Below are 22,216 nucleotides of genomic sequence, written 5' to 3'. Positions count from 1 at the left end.
GCAGGGTTTGCAACGCCACAGCGAACCGACCCAACAGGTGATCCTGCTGATCAAGTCTGGCAACCAGCGTGGGTAGCGAGGATGGGCCTGTACCGTCAGAATTCATGGCTTGGTCCTAATGTCACGGAACCATGAACCAGACGTACAACAAGGGATAAGTGAAAATAAGAAGGCTTTATTGAAAATAAAGCTGTAAAGCAAAAGTCCAAACGGATGGCGAAACCAAAGCAGAGTCTTAGCGAAGCCAGAGGTCAGGAACCAGAAGGGTAGTCAGACGAAGCCAGGATCAGGAACCAGCAGGGTAGTCAGACGAAGCCAGGATCAGGAACCAGCAGGGTAGTCGGACGAAACCAGGATCAGGAACCAGCAGGGTAGTCGGACGAAACCAGGATCAGGAACCAGAAGCAGCAGCAGTCTAGAAGCATGTGAACACAGGAGGACCAAGCAAGGAACTGAAGCCACAGACCTCCTATATATATGAGCTAGGCATCCAGCTCCTCCCAGTGGGAAGGAGGAGCCGCAGGGTGGGAGGCTACAAGAAACCCAGAAACCAAGATGGCCGCCAGCACATGTCAAACGAGGGAGAACAGCAAGAAGGTAAGACTATGACAATTTCTTTATAGCGGAATAGATTGTTTTGGAGATATGGACTAATATTTACATGTCTGAGTTCCAGAGTGATTCACCTGGAAATATTAGAAGATATGTCAACTGACGCATTCATCAACGCCTTGAGGTTTTTCATAACCATTAGATGTACTGTCAGAGAGCTTAGATCTGACCAAGGATCTAATTTTGTCGGAGCAAAAAATGAATTGAAGAAAGCTCTAAAAGAGATCGATAAAGAAAAAGTAACTGAGTATTTGTTAGAGAACAGTGTGATTTTCATATGAATGCTCCACATGCAAGCCATATGGGAGGAGTTTGGGAAAGACAAATCAGAACTGTGAGAAATGTCCTAAGTTTAGTATTTAAAATGAACACCGGAAGAATAGATGATGCTTCACTTAGGACCCTATTCTAGGAAGTAATGTCTATTGTTAACAGTCGTCCACTTACAGTTAATAACATCAACGATCCAACAAGTTTGGACCCTTTAACTCCCAGCCATCTACTTCATCTTAAGTTGGATTACATACATCCACCGCCTGGCAAGTTTACCAAAGAGTATTTATATGCTAAAAGGAGATGGCGAAGAGTTCAATATCTATCAGAACAGTTTAGGAATAGATGGAGGAAAGAGTACTTAGCCAATCTTATGCTAAGAAGTAAATGGCAAACACCCAGAAGAAATGTCCAAGTTGGTGACATAGTGTTAGTGAAAGAAGAAGATTTACCTAGAAGTCAATGGAAATTGGCCAAAGTTCTAGACGTTCAAAGGTATTAAGACAAACTAGTAATAAGAGTGTTGTTACAAATAGTAGACTCAAAACCGTCTCACTACTTCACTCAAGTTGGAACGTCCTATACAGAAGTTAGTTGTTCTACTTAAAAGTGATAAAAGACACTTGGAAGTTGAGAACCTGATGGAAAATTCCTCAAATTCATGTTCAAGTCCTACCACAAAGAACATAGAATTATAGTTAATTTTGGTTGGAGTTTAGCTGGCCAGCTAAGACATGTCCTAGTTTGCTAGTATAGCTTATATGTGTATACAGCTAGACCTGCCAATAGCCGTCATACAGTTCCCATGTTTATGTGTTAGAGACAAAAGCATTTTTTTACAGTTATTTATTTACAGTGACTTCATGTTTTGGATGTCATATAACTGTTATATTTTGTGTTCAGCAGAAAAAGATAACATGCCTTTAAGATTCATTTTGTAATGTAAGGTAAGCTCAGTGACACAGCAGAAACAACAAAAAGCATAATGTTAATCTGTTGTTGCTGGGCAGAAGTCTTGACCAATCACAGCCAGCTTCACACAGCAAGAGTTCTCACCAATCACAGCCAACCTCACACACAGCTTGTCTGGGAATTCCCCCAGCTCCTGCTGCTGGAATCATTATTCACCAGAGACAGGAGCTGAATAGACATTTACTCCACTGAGAGATGTGTTTTTATGGGAACAAGAGGCCAAAATAGGTATTTAGAATGGTTATATAATGTTCATATTGTTAGTTTTGTGATTAGAACTGTATACTGAAAACCAAGTCGAGCAAGCAGAACTATTAGTAAGACCTCAGATATACCTCTCGGAGAGATCATAAAGTGCTTAAATAACTTAAAGTGAGAGTACAGATACTCAATAGAGAAATGTATCCAACACTTTATGTTGAATGACAAGATTGAACAGTTGAACCACCATCTTAATCATACCGCCATTTTGTGATATCTTTTCAACACGCGTTATGCACATCTGCTGCGGAGGCGGCAGTGTTATATGAAGAAAAGGTGAAGTTAATAAAGAAGTTATTTCAAGCATTTGGTGTGCTCTTTAACTGCTTCCCGACCACCTAACGCAGGGATGCGTCCTAGCGGCGGCCGATTCATTCCTCCTAGACGCATATACGCGTCATCTCGCGAGATTTCCTGTGAACGCGTGCACACAGGCGCGCGCGTTCACAAGAACTGCAGGTAAGCGAGTGGATCTACAGCCTGCCAGCGGCGATCGTTCGCTGGCAGGCTGTAGATGCGATTTTTTTAACCCCTAACAGGTATATTAGACGCTGTTTTGATAACAGCGTCTAATATACCTGCTACCTGGTCCTCTGGTGGTCCCTTTTGCTTGGATCGACCACCAGAGGACACAGGCAGCTCTGTAATAAGTAGCACAAAGCACCACACTACACTACACCACACCCCCCCCCGTCACTTATTAACCCCTTATTAACCCCTGATCACCCCATATAGACTCCCTGATCACCCCCCTGTCATTGATCACCCCCTGTCATTGATCACCCCCCTGTAAGGCTCCATTCAGACGTCCGTATGTGTTTTACGGATCCACGGATCCATGGATCGGATCCGCAAAACACATACGGACGTCTGAATGGAGCCTTACAGGGGGGTGATCAATGACAGGGGGGTGATCACCCCATATAGACTCCCTGATCACCCCCCTGTCATTGATCACCCCCCTGTCATTGATCACCCCCTGTAAGGCTCCATTTAGACATCCGTATGTGTTTTACGGATCCACGGATCCATGGATCGGATCCGCAAAACACATATGGACGTCTAAATGGAGCCTTACAGGGGGGTGATCAATGACAGGGGGGTGATCACCCAATATAGACTCCCTGATCACCCCCCTGTCATTGATCACCCCCCTGTATCCGATCCATCCATGGATCCGATCCATGGATCCGAGGATCAGCAAAACACATACGTACGTCTGAATGGAGCCTTACAGGGGGGTGATCAATGACGGGGGGTGATCACCCCATATAGACTCCCTGATCACCCCCCTGTCATTGATCACCCCCCTGTAAGGCTCCATTCAGACATTTATTTTTTTTTTTTTCTTACAAAGTCTCATATTCCACTAACTTGTGACAAAAAATAAAATCTCACAAGAGCTCACCATACCCCTCACGGAATCCAAATGCGTAAATTTTTTTAGACATTTATATTCCAGACTTCTTCTCACGCTTTAGGGCCCCTAAAATGCCAGGGCAGTATAAATACCCCACATGTGACCCCATTTTGGAAAGAAGACACCTCAAGGTATTTTGTGAGGGGCATGGCGAGTTCATGTAAAATTTTATTTTTTGTCACAAGTTAGCCGAAAGGGAGACTTTGTGAGAAAAAAAAACAAAAAACAATTTCCGCTAACTTGTGCCAAAAAAAAGAAACTTCTATGAACTCGCCATGCCCCTCACGGAATACCTTGGGGTGTCTTCTTTCCAAAATGGGGTCACATGTGGGGTATTTATACTGCCCTGTGTGTCACACATGTGGTATCGCCGTACTCAGGAGAAGTTGGGCAATGTGTTTTGGGGTGTCATTTTACATATACCCATGCTGGGTGAGATAAATAACTCGGTCAAATGCCAACTTTGTATAAAAAAATGGGAAAAGTTTTTTTAGAGAGATATTTCTCTCACCCAGCATGGGTATATGTAAAAAGACACCCCAAAACACATTGCCCAACTTCTCCTGAGTACGGCAATACCACATGTTTGACACTTTTTTGCAGCCTAAAGGGCAAAGGGGCCCACATTCCAAAGAGCACCTTTAGGATTTCACAGGGCATTTTTTACACATTTTGATTTCAAACTACTTCTCACACATTAGGTCCCCTAAAATGCCAGGGCAGTATAAATACCCCACAAGTGACCCCATTTTGGAAAGAAGACACCCCAAGGTATTCCGTGAGGGGCATGGCGAGTTCCTAGAATTTTTTAGTTTTTGTCACAAGTTAGCGGAAAATGATGATTTTTTTTCTTTTTTCTTTTTTCTTACAAAGTCTCATATTCCACTAACTTGTGACAAAAAATAAAAACTTCCATGAACTCACTATGCCCATCACGAAATACCTTGGGGTGTCTTCTTTCCAAAATGGGGTCACTTGTGGGGTAGTTATACTGCCCTGGCATTTTAGGGGCCCTAATGTGTGAGAAGTAGTTTGAAATCAAAATGTGTAAAAAATGCCCTGTGAAATCCTAAAGGTGCTCTTTGGAATGTGGGCCCCTTTGCCCACCTAGGCTGCAAAAAAGTGTCACACATGTGGTATCACCGTACTCAGGAGAAGTTGGGCAATGTGTTTTGTGGTGTCTTTTTACATATACCCATGCTGGGTGAGAGAAATATCTCGGCAAAAGACAACTTTTCCCATTTTTTTTATACAAAGTTGTCATTTGACAGAGATATTTATCTCACCCAGCATGAGCATGTGTAAAAAGACACCCCAAAACACATTGCCCAACTTCTCCTGAGTACGGAGATACCACATGTGTGACACTTTTTTGCAGCCTAGGTGGGCAAAGGGGCCCACATTCCAAAGATCACCTGTAGGATTTCACAGGGCATTTTTTACACATTTTGATTTCAAACTACTTCTCACGCATTAGGGCCCCTAAAATGCCAGGGCAGTATAACTACCCCACAAATGACCCCCATTTTGGAAAGAAGACACCCCAAGGTATTTTGTGATGGGCATAGTGAGTTCATGGAAGTTTTTATTTTTTGTCACAAGTTAGTGGAATATGAGACTTTGTAAGAAAAAATAAAAAATAAAAAAATCATCATTTTCCGCTAACTTGTGACAAAAACTAAAAAATTCTAGGAACTCGCCATACCCCTCACGGAATACCTTGGGGTGTCTTCTTTCCAAAATGGGGTCATATGTGGGGTATTTATACTGCCCTGTGTGTCACACATGTGGTATCGCCGTACTCAGGAGAAGTTGGGCAATGTGTTTTGGGGTGTCATTTTACATATACCCATGCTGGGTGAGATAAATAACTCGGTCAAATGCCAACTTTGTATAAAAAATGGGAAAAGTTTTTTTTAGAGAGATATTTCTCTCACCCAGCATGGGTATATGTAAAAAGACACCCCAAAACACATTGCCCAACTTCTCCTGAGTACGGCAATACCACATGTTTGACACTTTTTTGCAGCCTAAAGGGCAAATGGGCCCACATTCCAAAGAGCACCTTTAGGATTTCACTGGGCATTTTTTACACATTTTGATTTCAAACTACTTCTCACACATTAGGTCCCCTAAAATGCCAGGGCAGTATAAATACCCCACAAGTGACCCCATTTTGGAAAAAAGACACCCCAAGGTATTCCGTGAGGGGCATGGCGAGTTCCTAGAATTTTTTAGTTTTTGTCACAAGTTAGCGGAATATGAGACTTTGTAAGAAAAAAAAAAAAATCATCATTTTCCGCTAACTTGTGACAAAAAATAAAAAGTTCTATGAACTTAATATGCCCATCAGCGAATACCTTAGGGTGTCTACTTTCCGAAATGGCGTCATTTGTGGGGTTTTTCTACTGTCTGGGCATTGTAGAACCTCAGGAAACATGACCATAGATTGTAAACGCTATAACGTTTACCCAAACCAATTTTTCTTTTTACCCAAACATTTTTTTTTTATCATAGACATGTAGAACAATAAATTTTGAGAAAAATGTAAATAGAAATATAGTTTTATTTGAAAAATTTTACAACTGAAAGTGAAAAATGTCGTTAAATTTTGATTAATAACAAACAAAGTAAAAATGTCAGCAGCAATAAAATACCACCAAATGAAAGCTCTATTAGTGAGAAGAAAAGGAGGTAAAATTCATTTGGGTGGTAAGTTGCATGACCGAGAAATAAACCGTGAAAGTAGTGTAGTGCAGAATTGTAAAAAGTGGTCTGGTCATTAAGGGTGTTTAAGCTAGGGGAGCTGAGGTGGTTAAACCTACTGTTTCCATACAACAGCACTAGAGTCTTACAGAGTAATAAACAGTCTGGTTAGACCAAAAGTCAGAGATACCAAAATTCTTCTAATGCCACAGCTCAAAATCACGTTAGGGAGTATGGTTTTCTATACTTAGAAAGCTAATACACAGCACCAATGTCTTTATAATAATATATTGTGTCTGTAAATAAACCAATAATATGCATTAGCTTTCTAAGCATAGGATTCAACCCTGCTACCTAATGCTCCAATGTGCTCATTTGCATATGGATAAAAAACACAAATAAACAGCTGTTTAATATACAGAAAAAAGAAAGGTATTTTTTTTAATCAGCATTAGAGATGAGCGAATTTCTAAAAAATTTGATTAGGCCGGTTTGCCAAATTTTTTGGAAAAATTTGGTTCGATCTGAATTTATTCACTGCGAATCACGTTAAAAAATGGCTATTTTCTGGCTGCAGTGAGCCTTTATAGTGGAGTAGAACAATGTGCCTTGAAGTAACATGCATAGGGAGTCTGCTGTGGTAGTGAAACAATACTGTGAGTCAGTATGACATGCAGATGACAGGGGTTGTTCTTAGAATCACTGCACAGTTCACTTATTTAGGCAGTTACGGGGCAAAAACTGACCAAATAACTCAAGTGTGAACTTAGCCTTACAGGTCAATGTTAGCGTCAAGAAGAAGCACACTCTTTTTACACATAGATGCCTACAGAACCTGTTCTATAAAACGCTTATACAAGTACGGCCCCCCCAACAGAGTGTAGAAGGTGTGATCAGTAAGTTTGTGTTGACTTCACTGATTATTTTGCCCTTCCTCTGATCTGTCAGAACAATAACCCCCAAAAAAAGGATCTTGTCTGTTGAGCGTCTGCCTTCACTTGGTCAGCAATTGGTCGGTAATCCATCAGTATTGCTAATGCCAAATAAAACAGGAGAGGATCCAAAACAGGGATAACTCGTGAATGGAATATAGGGTGGCACAATGACAGTGTGGAGGTGGCAGCAGCAGAAGCATGAGGAGACTAGTGATGAGCTGCAGGGGCAATATGCGAATACGCGATATTTCACGAATATTCTGTAGAACATTCCTCATATATTCACGAATTTGAGAATTCGCTATTATTGTCTTGATTGAAAAAATCAGCAATGTAATATTCGCGTAAAGCGTGCGCAATACAGGCGTGGGTCACTTTTGCTACATTTTCCAAGCTGCTAGAAGTTTCCTGATACTGGAGAAAATGATTGGCACGGCAGAACATTAAAAATGGCTTTATATGCAGACAGAGGGCTCCAGTATATTCACGATTGCGCTAATCTGCAATTAATGATGCGCATATTTTGGCGTAATATGTGAAACTTCACATTTTAGCAGGTCTGACTACATATTACTGATTGGTTCACTATGTATTGTTGCAACATCACAGCACTATGTCTGTAGCATGTATGTATGGACAGCAGAAACTATCACACTACCTAACACACTGCACTGGAACCTATCAGCTACACTATATCAGGATATAACCTACACTGACTATCTCCCACTAACTATCTGTATTATATATATATAAGCTATCTAACTAGCTATCTAATGTAATGAGTGGAAAGCACAGAGCACAGCAATGACACTGCTGTCTCTCTCAGAACTTAAAAAAACTGTAGAAAATGGCTGCTAGGGAGGTTCTTATATAGTAAGGGGTAGGCAACTTTCCTATTGGTTGCTAGGGTTGTTGCTAAGCTCAGACAAATACATTGCAGCCTTCTCATTGGCCCACGAGCAAGAAGCAGGGATGGATCATAGGTTCAGATGGAAAAAAAAATCTAGAGTATTCGAAAATACGAATTTATATCACTATATTGCCAATATTCACGATTAATATTCGCTATTCAAATATATGCGCCTAACACTAGAGGAGACCACAGAGTGGCACAATGACAGAGTGCGGAGGTGATAGCAGCAGCAGCATCAGGAAGAGGCCACAGGGTGGCATAATGACAGTGTGGAGGTGGCAGCAGCAGCATCAGGAGGTCACAGAGTGGCAATGTGACACAGTGTGGAGGCGGCAGCAGCATCAGGAAACCACAGAGTGGCAAGGTGACATAGTGTGGAGGTGGCAGATGTTTCCTCTAGATCTTGGCTGGGCAGTAGCTGCTGACTGTCCACTAGTAGCTTGTCCTCGCTTAACAGTGGAGCTGAGCCCACAGCATATAATACTTCTCTGGCTGAGGGAACAGAAAAGGACAGAGGCAGGTTGAGGACAGGTAAGGGCACAGGGCCTGCTCCCGGGCCATGCCAACTAAGGGTTGTGTCTGACGAACCCACCGACTCTTGGCTGGGGGTGTCTGATGTCACTTGGGATGAAGTGGATGGCCGAGTCAACCATTCAAGAGTTGGGTTGCTGGTAAAATTGGGTTGCTGGTCAAGACACGACTGCTAGATGACACTGGGAGCTCAGGCCTTTCGCTGCCACGCCCCCTTTACTCTGCTGCAATCTGTGCCTGCGCTAGAAACATTTAGGCCTCTGCCACTCCCCTGTGCAGGGCCCGGCACTTCTCTGTCTGACATACTGTTAGATCAAATAAATAAATAAAAAGGAAATTAAAACACCCCCAAAAAGTTAGAAATCTTCTCACTTTACCACACAACATCTAATAAGCCCTTTTTTACCGACTAATACATGCCAAAAAGGGCTTTAGAACATATAACTGCACCGCTTAACGGCAAATAGGCACTTAATTTTTTCCACTTATACATGACACAAAAGGCTTTAGAACATATAACTATACCTGCTGAACGGCAAATATTATATATTTTTTTTCTACTAATACACGCCAAAAAGGGCTTTAGAACATATAACTGCACTGATGAACGGCAAATAATATATATTTTTGTGCCATAAATACACACCAAAAAGGGCTGTAATTTTCTCACTTCACCACACAACGGCTAATAATCCCTTTTTTTCCCCACTAATACAAGCCAAAAAATGCTCTAGAACATGTAACTGCATTGCACAAGTGCAAATAAGACGTAGAAATATTTCCTCGTAATAAACCCTGTTAATGGCTTTATCAAACAGCACTTGCACCCCAATAACAAGAACGGTTTGCTTCAATTACAGAGCTGTATAATGGCAATTTGGATCCTTAATCAGTGCACCAAGGTGTAATAGGATTGTTCCTATTACCCAGGCTGTAATCTCCCCTACTGAACCCTGTTCTGCTTCAATACTGTGGAATGATTCCTCGCTATCCTTTCCCTGAACTTCTATACAGCAAAATAAACATTTTAAAGTCTTTTCTCCCACTGTCCCTAGCGCCTGCTAATGTCTCTCCCTGCACTAAGTACACTGGAAAATGGCTGAATCCAAGAGGCTATTTATAGGACTGTGGCATCACATGGGTGGCTGGCTGCTGATTGGCTGCATGCATGGAATTGTGGATGATACCTCGTTCCCAGAGTTCCTTTCTCCATGTGCTATCATGTACAGCAGCCATTTTAGGAAAAAATGTGATTCGTTACCACGAAGCATGAGGAAATTTGGATTTGGTGCAAATCGAATTTTTACTGAAAGTCAGATCGAATACCACTTTGTCAACTTCGATTTGCTTATCTCTAATCAGCATGATCAAAACTAGCAGGCAGTATGTCTTGTTTAATATGGTTGACCAGGCTAACAGAGGCTATTTAAGAGAGTTTATGTATTTTTTTCTTAGTTATCCTTTATGTGCTTACCAGTACTTATCGTGAACACTTCCTAGAGGGTGAATGCCAACAGAATAATATAAACGAGCTATTGGTTGCTAAAGCTAAATAAAATATGGGCATTATAAATCAATATGCATGGGTGCAGTGTACAATATTATCAAATAATTTCTGTGAAGCAACAGAAAAGAGAGGATTGTCTAGGGGACAAGGGATGCCTGGTGGTTTTTTAAAGGTTAGAGGGATACAGACTACTTCTCCTAGATCTGAACCAACTAAAGCCTAAAACATCAGCCAGGGCTAATTTAGAGAATTTTGCCTTCATGACATTCAAACTGTGGTAAATGCTATTTAAATCTCAGACATGCAGTTTATTTTGCTTGATGAGGGCATCCCAGAGGCTTGACAATCTGAAATGTCAGTTTTTCCATTATCGGAATACTGCTGAATGCTGTAAATGCTTTTTATTATTGCTTATTTATGGACAACTCCGGTAACAAATAATACCGCTGAAACCAATAAACAAGAACTCCAAAATTAATGGTTTAACAAAGTATATTATATTACATTTTTTTTAAAACTATATAAAGATGTAGCAGGGGTAACACACACACTCTTAACTCAAATTTCTTAACTCATCGCATTATCTTGAAACAAAAGTCATTGGAAAGCAATTGCTTAACGCATTTAGTTGCATTTAGTTTAGATAACATGTCTCAAAAAGCATGTGTGTTAACCCTGCTACATCCATATATTTAAAGTGTTGGCCAGTTAGATTACAGGCCCCAAAAATTATCCAGTCACCGAACAGAAAAGATCAAGTGATTATGTGGCTGGAGGTATATTCGATGGTCATTGGATATCAATTTTACTGCAGGCCAGTGGAGTACAGGCCCCAAATATTTGGCATTAACCGGACAGAAAAGATCAAGTGATTATATGGCTGGAGGCACATTAAACGGTAATTGGATAACAATATTAAATTGGATAAAAAACATGGCTAACAAAATCCTCCCTCTTGAATAAACCCCAAATGATAATAGGTGAAATTTGATAACATATGGTCGTCACAGGTGTTGGATGGCATTCACCGTACAGAAAAGATCAAGTGATTATGTGGCTAGAGGTATATTAGACGGTCATTGGATAACAATTTTACTGTAGGCCAGTACAAATACATGTCAAATACATATGTTTAATAGAATTAAAATTATAAATTTGGATTAAAAACATGGCTAACTAAATCCCCCCTCTTGAATAAACCCCAAAAAGATCAAGTGATTATGTGGCTGGAGGTATATTAGACGGTGATTGGATAACAATTTTACTGCAGGCCAGTGCAGTACAGGCCCCAAACATTAGGCATTCACCGGACAGAAAAGGCCTTTTATGCTGTTGTATTTACATAAAAAAATAATGGCTTCACACACATATAAGCAGTAAAGCTGAGAAATGGGGATCATTCTAAATTCAAGTGATGTTATACCTATTATAAATAGATCAATGGAAGCTCTTAGCGCACATTTTGATCAAACTTGTGTCGGGCCCATCTACCAAGCGTCAAGGTGGCTTCTGCAGACGGGTCCCTGACACTAATATACTGCCTCTCTTGGACTTATCCAAGCGCTACCCAGTACTGGTCCTTGCCCTTTATGCTTTTCATACAGGGGTCCTTCTTAAAAAACTGGAGCATGAAGGCCCCCATTTGCACTAAATTGGAAGTGGTGGAGCACCCTGGCTCTTACTCATCACCCAGGAAAATGTCGTCCTCGGTCTCCTCCCCCCAGCCACGGACAACACCAGGGATCCCCAAAAAATGTAAAGCCTGTTCTTCTTGCTCTTTCTCCTCCTCCTGCCCCCCCAGCCACCATCCTCCTTTGACTCCTCTTCAGACTCCTGCTGAATTGTCTTATTCATTGAGCATTCAGCATTGCGACTTCCTCATCTTCCAGCTCCTGCTCCTTGGCGGCTTGATCAGTGACATGACGCAATGCGCGCTCCAGAAATATGGCGTAAAGTACGATGTCACTGATGGTGCCCTGGCTGCAACTGACCAGTTTGGTGATCTCATCAAATGGCGGCAGAATTCTGCATGTGTCGCGCATGAGCAGCCACTGGCGCGGTGAAAAGAAACCAAGCTCTCCAGAACCTGTCCTGCTGCAGAGTTCGTACATGTAGTTTTTAACGGAACGTTGCTGCTGGAGCAGCCTATCAAGCATATACAAGGTGGATTTCCAGAGCGTCGGGCTGTCATAAATCAGACGTCTGATGGGCAGGTGGTGTCCCCGCTGAACGTCAGCAAGGCGATTCATGGCTGTGTAAGATCTTCAAAAATGTCCAGAGATTTTCCTGGCCTGACACAAGACGTCCTGGACCCAGGGGTATTTGGCAACGAGTCGCTGCACAACTAAGTTCAGAACATGTGCCATGCACGGCACATGTGTCATTTTCCCTGTTTCATCGCGCTCAGCAGATTGGCACCGTTGTTGCATACCACTTTACCAACTGTCAATTTGAGTGGGGTTAGCCACTGATTGGCCTGTGACCGCAGAGCTGAAAGTAGTGCAGGACTGGTGTGGCTTCTGGCTTCCAGGCACAACAGCCGTAGCACAACATGGCAACGTCTCATCTGGCACGTCGAATAGGTTCTGGGGAGCTTGGGGGGTGCAGCGGAAGAGGCGGTAGTAGTGGAAAAGGAGGAGTCGGCCCAGGACGAGACGGAGGATGGAGTAGGAGGAGGAGAAGAAGAGGCAGGCCTGCATGCAATCTGTGGTGGTAACAGACCCCTTAATCAGTATTTTGTGGAAGCAGGTATATCGCACCTTTTAATCCGTTTTTTGGGGGGCAAAAGGTATATCACACCAGTTGCAATTAGTTATTCCAATAGCGTTTGTCCCTCTATCTAGCTGCAGTATCTCAGCAGAACTGCACACAACTGCTGTACAATACAAATGCACTATAATATACTTTCTATGTTAGAAGGTATATTAAAGGTATATCACACCCCTCAATTCGTTTTTTTTGGGGGGAGGCAACAGGTATATCACACCAGTTGCAATTAGTAATTCCAATAGCGTTTGGTACTCTTTCTAGCTGCAGTATTGGAACAGAACCGCACACAAATGCTGCACAATACAAATGCACTTTAATATACTTTCTATGTTAGAAAGTATATTATAAGTATATCACACCCCTCAGTATGTCACACCTATTGATAGCACACCTATACCAATCCTTAAAAGGACTTTTGTGGCCCTATTAGATAGCGTTTGGTGTCCCTAACAGTCTGTCCCTGCTCCTCACAGCAACCTCTCCCTACATCGCCATATGTTCACATGTTCGATGAACCGCGAACGAGCAAAGTTCACCGCAAAACGACCGCCTGGTGAACCGCAAGGCAATCTCTATTACTAACATATTACATGACAATGTGCAGAGTACATACTTTTTATTCAACCCAATCCCTTTTGGGGTTTGCATTCTAATGACCATCTATCATATGACCACAGTCAAAGGACACATTGATGTTACCCTAGACAAATTACTGTAGTAAAACATAAAGTGTAATGTCACTCTATTAATACTACTGTAAATTTCTCAAACAATACTATAAAGGACCCAAATATTTAGTACCATACAGTGCCCACATAATATTCCTATAATCTTTATACACCCCTTTTACTTCTTCACTTTATTGCACTAGTGAACTATATGAACTCGTCTAGGCACTCACACCCACTCATATTCTTTTTAAAATGCTCTTGACCCTCGTTTCCAACTCAGGAACTCTTGCACATGAACTCATGCTGCCTTATTCTTCCTTTCAAGTGCTTTTATTCATCCACATAGAAGTATTCCTTGATTAATGGCATGCTATAGCTCAATGTAATGACTGAAAAAACTCATGGTATCATTGGGGTGTTGTGGGCAATAGGGTTGCTGCAGTGACAAGCTTCAGGTTTTCCCTGCTGCTAGTTCAAGAGCAAGAGTAGTAAGAACGAACAGGATTCTATACAGTTCAACAATCCCAAAAAAACTTTACCCAAATATCATACATACAATGCCAAGAAATACTCCCAAATAATGCCCAAACAATAGAATGATTCAGCTTCCGAATAATACCACTAGTCAGTATTCAAATAATGCTATCAAACAGTGCCCACATAATAATGCCATATTGCTCCAGCAAAATACTGATGTTCAGTGGTGCATAAAGATGTCCAAATAATGGGTTTATAACTGTGAACTGTATGACATGTCAATGTGTCTATACATATTACATTATTGGGCAAGACATGTTATTTTTTTAAACTAAGGATTTTATTAAGCATGTCCTTTTAGATATTCCGACATTTTATATATATATATATATATATATATATATATATAATTGCAGGGGGTGCCAGGCAGCAGGCATTTCACGGAGGGCCACGGGAGCCTATGGCACTATGGAGGTGGGTGGCATTATCAGTTTAAATAGAAGAAAAAACTAAGAAGGCAGTTATATATTATACAGAGGGGCCACATTATATATTATACAGAGGGGGCCACATTATACAGAGGGGGCCAGTATATATATATTAATTTTACAGAATAATTACCCCTCTTTATAATTATAATATATAATGGCCCCTGTGTAATATTACAATATATAATGGCCGCCTCTGTATTATTAGTATATATAATAGCCCCTTCTTTATTATTATAATATATAATGGTCCCCTCTGTATTATTATAATATATAATGGCCGCCTCTGTTTATTAGTATATATAATAGACCCCTCTGTATTATTAGTATATATAATGGCCGCCATCGTATTATTAGTATATATAATAGCCCCCTCTGTAATATTAGTATATATAATAGCCCCCTCTGTATTATTAGTATATATAATGGCCCCTCTGTATTATTAGTATATATAATTGCCCCCTCTGTATTATTAGTATATATAATGCCCCCTCAGTATTATTAGTATAGAAACATAGAAACATAGTATATAATAGCCCCATCTGTATTATTAGTATATATAATGGCCCTCTCCGTATTATTAGTATATATAATAGCGCCCTCTGTATTATTAGTATATATAATAGCCCCCTCTGTATTATTAGTATATATAATGGCCCCTCTGTATTATTATATATAATAGCCCCCTCAGTATTATTAGTATATAATAGCCCCCTCTGTATTATTAGTATATTTAATAGCCCCTCTGTATTATTATAATATATAATTGTCCTTCTGTATTATTAGTATATATAATGGTCCCTCTGTATTATTAGTATATATATATATATATATATATATATATACACTGCTCAAAAAAATAAAGGGAACACAAAAATAACACATCCTAGATCTGAAATAATTAAATACTACTACACTACAGGCTGATCCAACTTTGATGTAATGTCCTTAAAACAAGTCAAAATGAGGCTCAGTAGTGTGTGTGGTCTCCACGTGCCTGTATGACCTCCCTACAACGCCTGTGCATGCTCCTGATGAGGTGGCGGACGGTCTCCTGAGGGATCTCCTCCCAGACCTGGACTAAAGCATCTGCCAACTCCTGGAGAGTCTGTGGTGCAACGTGACGTTGGTGGATAGAGCGAGACATGATGTCCCAGATGTGCTCAATTGGATTCAGGTCTGGGGAACGGGCGGGCCAGTCCATAGCATCAATGCCTTCGTCTTGCAGGAACTGCTGACACACTCCAGCCACATGAGGTCTAGCATTGTCTTGCATTAGGAGGAACCCAGGGCCAACCGCACCAGCATATGGTCTCACAAGGGGTCTGAGGATCTCATCTCGGTACCTAATGGCAGTCAGGCTACCTCTGGCAAGCACATGGAGGGCTGTGCGGCCCTAAAAAGAAATGCCACCCCACACCATTACTGACCCAATGCCAAACCGGTGGCATGCTGGAGGATGTTGCAGGCAGCAGAACGTTCTCCACGGCGTCTCCAGACTCTGTCACGTCTGTCACATGTGCTCAGTGTGAACCTGCTTTCATCTGTGAAGAGCACAAGGCGCCAGTGGCAAATTTGCCAATCTTGGTGTTCTCTGGCAAATGCCAAACGTCCTGCACGGTGTTGGGCTGTAAGCACAACCCCCACCTGTGGACGTTGGGCCCTCATATCACCCTCATGGAGTCTGTTTCTGACCGTTTGAGCAGACACATGCACATTTGTGGCCTGCTGGAGGTCATTTTGCAGGGCTCTGGCAGTGCTCATCCTGTTCCTCCTTGCACAAAGGCGGAGGTAGCGGTCCTGCTGCTGGGTTGTTGCCCTCCTACGGCCTCCTCCACATCTCCTGATGTACTGGCCTGTCTCCTGGTAGCGCCTCCATGCTCTGGACACTACGCTGACAGACACAGCAAACCTTCTTGCCACAGCTCGCATTGATGTGCCATCCTGGATAAGCTGCACTACCTGAGCCACTTGTGTGGGTTGTAGACTCCGTCTCATGCTACCACTAGAGTGAAAGCACCGCCAGCATTCAAAAGTGACCAAAACATCAGCCAGGAAGCATAGGAACTGAGAAGTGGTCTGTGGTCACCACCTGCAGAACCACTCCTTTATTGGGGGTGTCTTGCTAATTGCCTATAATTTCCACCTGTTGTCTATCCCATTTGCACAGCAGCATGTGAAATTGATTGTCACTCAGTGTTGCTTCCTAAGTGGACAGTTTGATTTCATATAAGTGTGATTGACTTTGAGTTACATTGTGTTGTTTAAGTGTTCCCTTTATTTTTTTGAGCAGTGTATATATATATATATATATATATATATATATAAAATGGCCCCCTGTGTATTATTAGTATATATAATGGTCCCATCTGTATTATTATATTATATAACGGCCCCTCTGTATTATTAGTATATATAATGGCCCCTCTGTATTATTATAATATATAATGGCCCACTGTGTATAATGATAGTAGAGGATGATAGTAAAGTAAGGAATCTAAAAATGTTTTCTGTGAAACTCTGTAGAGACGAGACGCGGTTGAAAGAAGGTGTCATGGCGGTCTTATCTCCGAATGGAGACGTTGAGCAAAGTCTACATCACAGGAGATGTCACTGGATAAATGAGGTATGTGGTGCTGTATTCTAATGTATATAATAATGTCCATCCACATACAGTATTTGTTTCACGGTAGGGTTGAAGTGGTGAATTGTGAATATGGTGACATCTACTACATGATTGGTAAAAAGGGGTGTGTCCACAGGTTGGAGGGGGCACAATACATGGCTTGCCCCGGGTGTTGGCCACCCACGCTACACCATTGGTAGAAGGGAGATATATTTCCTCAAGATTCCTCTCCTATGTGAAGTAGCAGGTGGAAGACACTCACCTGTGAGATAATTAATGAAGCAGCACTGAGGGTGGGGATATAATAGAGCCAGGAGGTCAGTCTCTCTCTGCCTGGGGACATAGAAAGTCTGTCTGTGTGAGTGAGCCAAACGTGAGTAAAAGGTTGCTGAAAGCCTTGTTTTGTGAGCTGACAGGGAGAAGCCCTCTAGCAGATAGGGACTGACGTCTTATGTATAGTGCCGGACAGGCTAGGTTTTCTTTTGCTGTTTTGGTATTTAATCTGCAACCTGATCAATAAACCTGGTTACAAGTCAGCTTGAAACTTATACCTCGGTGTTCGATCTGAATTGGATGGAACAGACAAGTGTCCTTTGACCCCAGCAAAGGCGATCCCGAGTATAACCCCTCAAAAGTCTGAAAATGGATGACATGGTAAAGGCCCTGATACAGTCTGCGGCAGCCCAGCAGGAGGCAAGAAGCAAACTTCTTATTGTCTGCACAGCTAACCACCCTGATAGAGGCCACAAATAAAGACCGCCAAGTCTTGCAGGAAGTGGTGCAGCATGTGGCAAGTCTTTCAGTGATACAGCCAGGAAAAAAGCAGACAACTATCCATGTGGGTCATTTTTTGCAAAAGATGACAGCAGAGGATGTCCGGTCCGGTGAATGGGCCCTAGCAAAAGCCATAATGCCCCTTCACATACTAGAAGATGACCCCACAGTTAGAGGGTATACTCAAAAAACCTATTTAGGGAGGTCAAAAAGGGAGGCCTCCCCACAGTGGAGCTTTGACCCACATGTGTATATAGAAGCAATATGAGTCCCAAGGGGGGTCCCCAACGAGTTTAAGGCCAGAGATCAGGTGGCAGCTGGATTTGAATCCATACTCTCAATGGTCACAATCAACAAGAACGTTGACTGGATAAACTACATAGATTATAATCAGCAATGATTTGTAAACTACACCCGTGATGCCCTAAAAGGAATTGCAGAACAGTTAGAGGCTACTTCTGCTGTGGCCTTTCAGAACAGGATGGCCCTAGATATGATCGTAGCTGAGACTGGGGGAGTTTGTAAAAAGATTAGGGAAACTTGCTGCACCTACATCCCAGATAACACTGGCTCCAAAGGGAAGGTAACTGAAGCAATAAGCAAGCTTACAAACCTCTCAGAGAAATTAAAACACAACTCAGGGATATGATTACATGCTGGAGGTAACTGGTGAGTTGTTTGTGAGTCGGCCTCATGCTCCTGTAATTTGCCCACTGGCTCCTGGTATTGCCCACATGGCACAGGTAGGTGAGTGTTAGGTCCCGAGCTACTTGAGAAACCTTGGCACGGTGCTCGGGCTCAGACATGTCCTACACCGTAGGACATGTTGGCTAATCTCTCAATTTTAAAATCAGTTTGAGGGTTTAGTAAGACCGCAGAGTGCACCTGTCTTTGCTATTATTTTGTTATATTGTTATATTGATTATCACATCCACATAATTGCTATCTTGTGTAGGATGTCTATTGTGGTACTTGTGGTTCGCTGCAGGCATCCTCCACTGTATGCATTTTTGCTGGGGATCATAATTAGCAATGGGCCACAAGTGCAGGATATGCTCCCCTGTATACAGTACAGACCAAAAGTTTGGACACACCTTCTCATTCAAAGAGTTTTCTTTATTTTCATGACTATGAAAATTGAAGATTCACACTGAAGGCATCAAAACTATGAATTAACACATGTGGAATTATATACATAACAAACAAGTGTGAAACAACTGAAAATATGTCATATTCTAGGTTCTTCAAAGTAGCCACCTTTTGCTTTGATTACTGCTTTGCACACTCTTGGCATTCTCTTGATGAGCTTCAAGAGGTAGTCCCCTGAAATGGTTTTCACTTCACAGGTGTGCCCTGTCAGGTTTAATAAGTGGGATTTCTTGCCTTATAAATGGGGTTGGGACCATCAGTGGCGTTGAGGAGAAGTCAGGTAGATACACAGCTGATAGTCCTACTGAATAGACTGTTAGAATTTGTATTATGGCAAGAAAAAAGCAGCTAAGTAAAGAAAAATGAGTGGCCATCATTACTTTAAGAAATGAAGGTCAGTCAGTCAGCCGAAAAATTGGGAAAACTTTGAAAGTAAGGGCTATTTGACCATGAAGGAGAGTGATGGGGTGCTGCGCCAGATGACCTGGCCTCCACAGTCACCGGACCTGAACCCAATCGAGATGGTTTGGGGTGAGCTGAACCGCAGAGTGAAGGCAAAAGGGCCAAGTGCTAAGCATCTCTGGGAACTCCTTCAAGACTGTTGGAAGACCATTTCAGGGGACTGCCTCTTGAAGCTCATCAAGAGAATGCCAAGAGTGTGCAAAGCAGTAATCAAAGCAAAAGGTGGCTACTTTGAAGAACCTAGAATATGACATATTTTCAGTTGTTTCACACTTGTTTGTTATGTATATAATTCCACATGTGTTAATTCATAGTTTTGATGCCTTCATAGTCATGAAAATAAAGAAAACTCTTTGAATGAGAAGGTGTGTCCAAACTTTTGGTCTGTACTGTATATATGCACAACTGCATGTGGGTTTGAGCACATCCTGCCTGTTTAATATCACGCCATTCTTTTCAGTTTGCAACTCAGAGGGATAACAGACCCATGGGATGAGTACTTTGGATGGTTAAAAAATTTGAAATCCTTCCTCACCCAGATAGGTATGGTGATAGTCTTGATGCTAGTATTAATGTCAGTAGTGTTATGTTGCATTGTACCCTGTGTCCAAAAAATAGGTGAAAAAATTGTGACTTCAACTACTGAACAGCCCATCATGCTGCTATATGGTGAAGAAGAAATGGAAACCAAAGAATTCAACACAAGTTCCCCCACCAATTACTATGTCGTACCGAGATAGGGAAAGATGAATCCCAGGGTACTATCATATTGTGTCAGAGAAAACTGATCCGTCCCCTATTGGCTTGCACTGTGGCTTATTACGGATCCGTCTTGCTCCGCATTACATGATGGAAAGAAAACCGCAGCATGCTGCGGTATGCTGTTCGTTATGAGAATACAACCAAATGGAATGGAATGCATTTTGGAGCATACCGTTCTGTTCAGTTCCGTTTTGTCCCATTGACAATGAATAGGGAAAAAACGGAAGCATTTTTTTCCGGTATTGAGACCCTATGACGAATCTAAATACCGGAAAATATTAACGCTAGTGTGAAAGTAGCCTTACCTGGACAGCAGTGCGGGAAGCATGGCCAAAGGCACAGTGGGCACTGGGCAGGACTGCTTGCCCCGTTTCTTGCAGGTGAAGCACAAAAGGCTTATTTTGACCTGGAACCTTAGACTGCCCAGGAATTTGATAAACTTAAGTCAGAGATCCAGGCTCGGCTAGGTGTTACCCTAGCAGTCAGAGCCCAGAAAGTACATCAGTTGACATATAAAATGGATAAACCACCACGTTCACAGATGTTCAATCTCATCCATTTGACCATGAAATGGCTACAACCAGAGATGTTATCAGCACCTGACGTGGTGCAGCGGGTGGCCCTCGATAAGTTCCTGAGATCGCTACCCCCAGCCCTAAGGAAGTGGGTGAGCCATGGGGAGCCCAAGACAGCAGACCAGCTTGTTGACCTGGTGGAAAGATACTCTGCGGCTGAGGATCTTCTAAATGACTCTTAGCCCTCAACCCCATGGATTCCAAGAGTTCCTGGTAAGACTGTTCCGGGTCCTAAGGGAGCTGGGAAAAATGTGAAGACTTTAAGTGAAGAAGATAATGAGACTGTGGGCTCAGGAAAGCCCAAGGTGTATAATTTTGGACTAAACAAAGGGCTCATAAGATGTTTTCGGTGTAATGAGCTAAGACACATTGCAGTGGACTGTCATATGACTACTGAACCTATACAATGTGATGTTGACTTTATGAAAAAATGTATATGTCTATGTGTCATGGTCAGTGTGGGGGGGAAAACTCCACACTGAATAGAGGAGGGAAGGGGAACAGTAACTGGGCCTGGAAACTAGGGAAAGAACAGGTCACCTCCTAAATAATCCTAATCCGAGCCCTAACTACCTATCAATATGGATAGACCTTGAAGGTAGGAATATTCATATGAAGTATACCTAGGCCCTTATTTCCCTATAAGGCCCTGGAATAAGACTTAGCTTAAAGTCGAAAACTGGCAACTCCAGAAGCACCACAGAGTACAACCGACCAGCTAGTAAGAAGACAGGAAGGAAATCTCCGCACCTCCAAGAGTGAGAAGCGGCTACTTATGAGGAAGGTAAATTACAAACATGGGTGATTTCCGGGCACCCTGGACCGACCTTATCCGGGTGAGATCTATGAAAGGCATTCACTAAACGATTGGCATTAACGTCGGATGCCGGCACCCACATACTCTCCTCCGGTCCATAACTTCTCCAGTGGACAAGATAATGAAGGGATCCACGGAGAACTCGAGAGTCAACTATTTTCGCGATCTCGAATTCCAAATTACCATTCACCATGACTGGAGCTGGTTGCAAGGAAGATGGCTGTAAAGGTTCCGCATATTTTTTCAACAAAGACCTTTGGAACACATTATGAATTTTCAGGGCCTGAGGAAGCTCAAGACAAAAAGCTACAGGATTAATAATGGGCGTGATCTTATATGGCCCGATAAACCTTGGACCCAACTTCCAGAAAGGTACCTTTAACTTAATGTTTCTTGTGGACAGCCACACAGAATCACCCACACTTAGGTCCGGACCATTCATGCGTTTCCTGTCAGCCACACGTTTATATTTGTTGCCCATATTTTTCAAATTATTTTATATCGATCAAATATCGA

This window comes from Bufo bufo, chromosome 5 (genome assembly GCF_905171765.1).
Source record: "Bufo bufo chromosome 5, aBufBuf1.1, whole genome shotgun sequence".
NCBI lineage: Eukaryota > Metazoa > Chordata > Amphibia > Anura > Bufonidae > Bufo > Bufo bufo.
Note: the sequence above shows the minus strand (reverse complement) of the source record.